This window comes from Rhinolophus sinicus, chromosome 5, assembly GCF_057876585.1.
Source record: "Rhinolophus sinicus isolate RSI-liver-muscle chromosome 5, RSI-T2T, whole genome shotgun sequence".
Lineage (NCBI taxonomy): Eukaryota > Metazoa > Chordata > Mammalia > Chiroptera > Rhinolophidae > Rhinolophus > Rhinolophus sinicus.
This window is the reverse complement of record NC_142505.1, coordinates 15,409,765-15,417,082: the sequence shown is the minus strand read 5'-3', so window position 1 is coordinate 15,417,082 and position 7,318 is coordinate 15,409,765. Positions and strand designations below refer to the sequence as shown.

At 39.8% G+C, this 7,318-nt stretch overlaps 1 pseudogene; it reads left to right on the top strand.

Moving 5' to 3' along the window:
- Positions 1 to 361: 361 nt before the first annotated feature.
- On the top strand, positions 362 to 7,065 carry LOC109445389 (uncharacterized; annotated as a pseudogene).
- The last annotated feature ends 253 nt before the right edge of the window (positions 7,066 to 7,318 follow it).

Here is a 7,318-nt window from a genome sequence, read left to right as displayed (position 1 = left end):
GGCACCCAACCGACCTGCTCAGACAGGAAGGAGCTCCAGCAGAGTGTCCTACAAACACTTACAATCCCCAGGTTTATGGGGAGAACAGTTCTGTGAGACACTACGGGAAGAGAACAAGAGGCAAAATTTATAAAGAAGAAAAAAGGAAAATAAAACAAGAAGAAATAAAGAAATAAAATGATAGACACAAACAAGATATCAAAATAGAAAATTGTGTTTTTGAGGCGTCTTTAGAGTGGAACCCCAAAGAGCTACAAGGTAGGACTGCATAGCAGACCTTCTTAGGGTGATCTAGAATTGGTACTAGATTGGGTATGGCTCATAAGAAAGAAGTAGGAGGCTTGCTGCAGGGAGATCCTGGAAAAGCGAAATGGACGGTCGTGTGTCTAACCTAATGGCCTGCAAGCTGGCCTAGAGTGGGAAGCTGGAGGAGTTGAAGGAAATGATTCTGGCCGATAAATCCCTGGCGACTAGAACTGACCAGGGCAGCAGAACTGCACTGCATTGGGCGTGCTCAGCCAGACATACAGAAACTGTTGAATTCTTGCTGCAACTTGGAGTGCCAGCAAATGATAAAGATGATGCCGGTTGGTCTCCTCTTCGTATTGCCACTTCTGCTGGCCTCCATGAGATTGTAAAAGCCCTTCTGGGAAGAGGTGCTCAAGTGAATGCTGTCAGTCAAAATGGCTGTACTTCCCTATATTATGCAGCTTCCAAAAACAGGCAGGAGATCATTGTCATGTTACCGGAAGGTGGGGCTAATCCGGATGCTAAGGACCATTATGAGGCTCCAGCAATGCACAAGGCATCAGCCAAGGGTAACGATGATTCAGATCCTTCGGTACCACAGAGCATCCACAAACATCCAAGGAACCGAGCGTAACACTCCTCTACACTTAGCCTGTGACAAGGAGAGAGTGGAAGAAGCAAAACTGCTGCTGTCTCAAGGAGCAAATATTTACATTGAGAATGAAGCAAAGACATCCCTGCAGGTGGCCAAAGGTGGGCAAGAGAATGGTGGAAGGTTAAGCTTCTTGGCTTTATTCTTACTTCATATGTTTTGGGGTTGTCCCCAGTGTCCTGGAAACTAATGTACTGACAACACATCATCTATAAATGATGAACTTTTTTTTTTTTCACCTTCAAAATCTTATAAACGTTTTGATTATTGTTCCTACTGAGGTATTTTTTCTAATCTTACAGTTTGCTTTCCAGGCATTGAGTAACTGTTGAGACTGTTCTACTATTGTTGTATATTATTCCCTATTGAACTTTGGTCAATTCTGAGTAAATGATTCTGTGGCTGTTGTGAGTCTGCAGCACTGTCCTATGCACCCTCTGTCCCTTCTGAAGCAGAACAACCCCAATAGCATCAGGCCAAGTGGTCTGCAAATGTTTTTAGGTGGATTCTAGAATGTTCCTTTTGTGCTGTTGAAACACATCCTAACTTGTTTTTTAAGCTCACTCAGAGGCCTAGACCAAATATTTATTTTTTTCCAACAGTATATTTAATTTACTTTTGTTATAGGAGGAATACTTATATATTTTAGAGGACCAAATTTTCAGTTAGAAGGCCTGCTATCCATATTTGTTATTCCTAAACGCTAAAATAATGAAAAATGATAGCCCATGTACCCATGTATCTTCTTAAAGAGCTATTTCCCTCCATAAAATACTTTAAAAAGGAAGTTTTAAAGTACCCTATATTAAACCACACTGTACTGAAAAGAATGGCAAGCATGTTAACATACTATGTAACAAAGATGTGTTTTGATTTTTATTTCAAAAACTAAAAAAAATAAAATGTTGAGAGAATAAACAAAAGAAAAGAAAAGAAGTAGGAGGCCTAGGACTCTAAATATTTACATTTAATGGGATAATTTGGGTATCTTTCCTCCTAAATCCTTATATCAGATTTCAGGAAGCAGATGGAATAGGTTTGGTAATTGGGCATTAATTTTTGTGTCCATCTCAGCTGGTCAGATAAGAAGAACCTAGTCATGATAATTTCTGAGATTAAAAAGTCACCATTACTCCACACTTACAATAGATACATAACATAGTAATTTAATTTAAAAAAGTGTCAATTAATTTTTATGGGTATATGAATGGATAACTTTAAAAATAAATTCCAAGGGATGCTCAGTACTGATCTCTGTGGACCAGTCTAGCTCAGTACAGCTTTTTCTGAGTTCATTTCACCTTACTTTGGATTTGCTCCAGGGCTAAGCCAGCTTCCACAATTTTTTATTTCAAGTCAAATATTTTACAGTATTTTTATTCTGTGTCTGTTTCATTTTTTGCTTGTTAAATCATTTATTCATTTATTATTTATTCAGACCCATTGAATTGTGAATGGTGCTAACGGAAGTGAAAGAAGAAACCAATCCCTTCCATACCAAAGATTTACACTCTAATAAGTTTTACACTCCAAACAAGTAATTACCATACCATATAAGAATAAAATAAGCCTCCCTTCATTCATACTTTCCTTCCAAAATGTTCTCCCTTGGTTCCTGTAGGATACCGCTTGCATTCCTTTTCTCTCACATCTTTCCTTACTTTTCATTCTTTATTTCTCTGCTCACTCGTACTGCCACTTAATTTCAATGTGACATTAGAGTTGGTATCATGAGCTGATAATAAGGAAGTATTTCCTCTATTGTTTTTAGGAGCATCCTTTCCAGCTGAATTGTCTTTCAGTTTGTATGAACATTCTGAGAGATAATTGCCTAATTTTAGTTAAAGAAAAATGCCAACTACAATATGTTCTTATGATGTTTATGTAGTGGTAGCTTTTCAGCGAACACGTAAACTTGGCAGTTTTCATCTCAGAAGAAAATAAAAGCTAGACAAGTACAGCATTGCATTAGACAATGAAAATTCTTGAGAATATTTGGCAGCAAATAGAAACAGGTTGGTGTAGATAAACATTTAACTTAGGGATGCAAAATTCAGTACCACTGCCAGGATGGAACACAGACCAGGATCTGAAGGTCCGACTGCTTGGGGGCCCCTTGCCGCTCAGAGAGGAATGCATAGGCGGCTGAATTGTTGGTGTTTTCCTCCCTGTGATCACAAGAGACCATGATGTCAGAATCTCCCTACAACTAGTCCTGCTTTTCCAATCTATGTTGCAATTTCCACGCTTAGTTGCCCATGACACAAGCCAAGTCAATTATCCATAGCATCGGCACCTTAGGTTCACTCAGTTCCAGTATGTTTCTCCAACATCTGATCCTAAAGTGTGAACACCCAAATGCTGATATGTGTCATAGCAAATGGGAGCCAACTGGCTGTAACTCTCTGAATTGGCCATTTAGGAAGTCAGAGGGGCTAACGTTTTTAAAACCCTTATCTTTGCAGGTCCACATCTCCCAAAAAACAGAACAGTACGAAACAAAGCTACAATTACTTTTCGCCCTTTCTTTAAATACAAGTTGTGACAAAAATGTGGGCAATTTATGCATGTAAATTGCTCTCAGATCTGTTTTTGCCCATTTATCCCCACCTCCAGTGCTGCAGCACAAGCCCTCGTCATGTGTACGCTGGAACGTGACTGCTACTACCTGTTAAGTCTTCTTCCAACGTCCAACCCAAATAGACAGAGCAGCCTCTGTAAAATACATCTGATCATGTGTGGTTCCCCATTGCCCTGGAGAGAGCATTCAAATTCCTCCATGCGGAATTCAAAGCCTGCCACCATCTGGTCTCAAGCAATCTTTCCTCCTTCTTGCTCCACATTTCCCCCCAGCTTGCTGTGGTTTTCCTGTGTTCCCCATATGCTAACTTCCAGAGATCCCCTACTCCCCTGTCTTTACTCAAACTTTTGTTTCCCTGCCAGGGATTCCTTTTGCTTTTTGTTTACCAGCTAGCTGTGTCCTGTATTATCCTTTGTTTAAATTTGGTTTCTATAATTGCCCTCTTCCAGTAAGTTACACATTTTTCTTTTCTTTTCCTACAGCCCCCATGACAAGACTTCTTCCCCCTAGTCCTGCCTCCTCTCCTTCTCTTCCGAGATCTCTATGCTGTATGCAGTGATCCTCTCTTTACTCCCAGTGCATTTTTCCTATCCACGGGTCAGGCCTCAGCCTGTAAACCATCATTGTAGATGAGTCTTTTTCCCATGGTTATTCCCAGATAGGGTAGGATTCCCGTGACAATCTAATCTCATGTTAACTTGTCTTTCATACACATCACGTTAGAAGTGAATGAGCAGTTGTATGGTGATTGTTGTCTGTCCTGCTGGACTTAAATCTCCGTGAGGTCAGGGGGAGTGACTGGCTCCTCGCTTTGCCGGGAAATCGTTTGGACTTGCGTGGAACTTACTAGCTATTCACCATTTGTTGGAAGACGTCAAGCTTCCTAATTATAATAATGATAAAAATGGATATTTATAACATTTAAATAAATATAATTACTGTACATGTTTATTATAATAAAAGTATTTTGTAGCTTAATTATCATAAACTGCCAAGTGACTGTCATTTTTTACACTAAATGATTTACTCAAAAGACTGTGTCTTCATGAAGAATCATAATTTGGGAAAATTTTAAACTCATGGGAGAAAAGGCATGTTTTGATTCTTTTAAATCTCTGAATTATAGACTGTTATGAAATTCGACTCACTTTTAATTTACAGAACCTGACGTTAGTGTCCTTTGGGACTGTTATGTTTAATGGATACAATAAGAATAATATAAAATAATTGTCTTGTTTATGTATACATTTTTGCTAAAGCATCTACAGCAGTGTTATCTAATTAAACATGTCATCCTAAAATATGATTGGTGGTTTTATTTGACTATCAAGTAGTTTTGAACTAATGCACACACAAATCAAACACAAATTCACATATTTCTACTCAAATTTTACAAATTCCTATCAAAAGGATGTTAGTTGAGTGCATTTACTTATGTTTAAGCCTCTAGCACATTACCAGCTACATTTTAGTCAATTAATACAGTCCTAGCATTGACTGAACAATTTCCCATGCACCTTACATATTTTCCCATGACAAAATATTTGTTGCACCTCCTTTTTTAGAATGGAAGCTCTTTAAAGAAAGGGGAGTTTTTAGCATTATTGTCACAGCTGTAGTTTTTCAGTACATTGCTCAGAGCAAACACCCGTGAAGGTTACTGGGTCCAGTGTGGACTTTGGGCAAAAGTATCATGGCCCTCACACTTTAAGCATCTTGTGGAGAAGTGTCCTTGGGCTAGGGGGCAGCTGGATATGGTGTGGGGCTATGCAGCCCAAAGACCTATACTCTTCTTCTTTTGTAGAACAAGCATAAGAGCAACATTGCATGGGTGCCATTAATATTTGGACTTGGATATTAACAATTCTGAGATAAGGCACCAAAGATTTAGGGCAGTGCTGAGAAATAACAGACTCACATCACAGCACAAGGAAAACTAAGGGGCTGTGGGTCTGTAGGAACTGAGTCTGGGCACAGCCCTTTCCTCTAGAAGCCCAGCATGCTTACATCATCACCAGGCAGTCTGGGCTGAGCCCTGAGGCAACCCATTAGAGATTCTGGCTGCCATCTTCACGCACATCTTCTTTGTTCATAAACCCTTGCTTTCATGATGACTGAGTTGAGTCTGGGCTCACAATACTTTTTTTAATTTTCTCCCTTCCTTCCTTCCTTCCTTCCTTCCTTCCTTCCTTCCTTCCTTCCTTCCTTCCTTCCTTCCTTCCTTCCTTCCTTCCTTCCTTCCTTCCTTCCTTCCTTCCTTCCTTCCTTCCTTCCTTCCTTCCTTCCTTCCTTCCTTCCTTCCTTCCTTCCTTCCTTCCTTTCTTTCTTTCTTTCTTTCTGGCACTGAATATGTGGTGGCCTGGAAACTCAACTTGTTAAGAACCAATCAAGATAAATTGGTCTTTAAGCGATAATTATCTAGATGAGAACAGGAATGACAAAAGGCAAAGCAATTACTCTTTTGTGAACATCTGCTCACACCTGTCACATGTCTATTCCTACAACAGCCCTGTGAAGGAGGTAGTACTGGCCCTCTTCAAAACCAGGAAAAGGAGAATCGGGTTCAATAAAGGCCTCCTCACTGGTAAAAGGCAATCTTGTTTGATTTCAAACCTCATTTGTTGGGCTGATTTTTCTGTGGTTCCCTTCAAAGTTATCATCCACACAAAAAGGTTTGTTTCGATGACAACGACATAAAGTGTTTGGGTCAATAATTCAGTGTATCTGCAGGCTCCAGACAATATGTCAGCTACTTCATTCTCTCTTACCTCCTCTGATCATCCTCTTGTCTCCAGTGGATTTTCTGCTCAAATTCTAATTAAGCCACAAGTCAGTGGTTTTCAAACATTTTTCAATTAATGAGATCCATTTTTAAATTAAGGTCTAAATCAGAAGTCCTACCTTTTCTTCGTCAAACACAAGCTGCCCTTTACCAGATTTTGGAATACTGATGCTTCATAGAAAAAAGAATTTGAAAGCCACCGCTTGAGTCAGAGGATTTACTATAGAAAACAATTGAGCATGTCCCGCTGTGAGTGTTCTCGTTTCCCAGGAACTCTGTCTTGGACAGAAGGCCGTGCCCTGTTGGAGAAGTGAGGGCGGCTCACAATCTACTGAGCTGTTGTAGCAGCAATAGGATGAAAACATTTTCTTTAGAGTTTCGACTCACAAAATGGGAGAATCATCTAATTATCCCCGAACCCTGTTACTGCAACTCAATTGTATGGTGTGCAAATGGTTTATGTCATAAAAATTAGGCTCTCTATATATCTTATGGAAATTGAACTAATCTCACCTTGACAATAAACTCGTAGGCAATCACACGGATTTGCCATTTGACTCCGTTTGTCTTCCTGATCCATTAATAGTGCATTTACCATCAAATGAACTGCAGATGATTTACTGCTGTTTGCCTTCAGCAGTGGAGATGACCAAGGTGCTGACATTAGCTGGTCACTCTCACCACAGGACAGAGACTCCCCAGGCATACAGGAAGCTTAAAAGAGTCTGTGAAAGAGGAACAGAAGAGGTTCAGCAGAAGGCAGACATCAAAACAGAAAATGAAATTACTGAATACAGGTAGCCTTTTTATAGTGTTTCTGCAAATGTGAGACAGCAGATACAACTTCTCTTGTTGGCCACCCCACGAAGCATCCTACAAGTGTTAGCCTGTATCAATGGGTTTTGCTTATGGAATTTGTCCCTAAAGCCTAAAATGGAAATAAATATTATACTTCTCTTTAATACTTGGAGGGAAGAAAAAACAAGAATTCTGAGATTCCCGTGTTTCCTTGGCTCCAATTTATTATATGAAACACGGCAAAGATGTCCAGCCC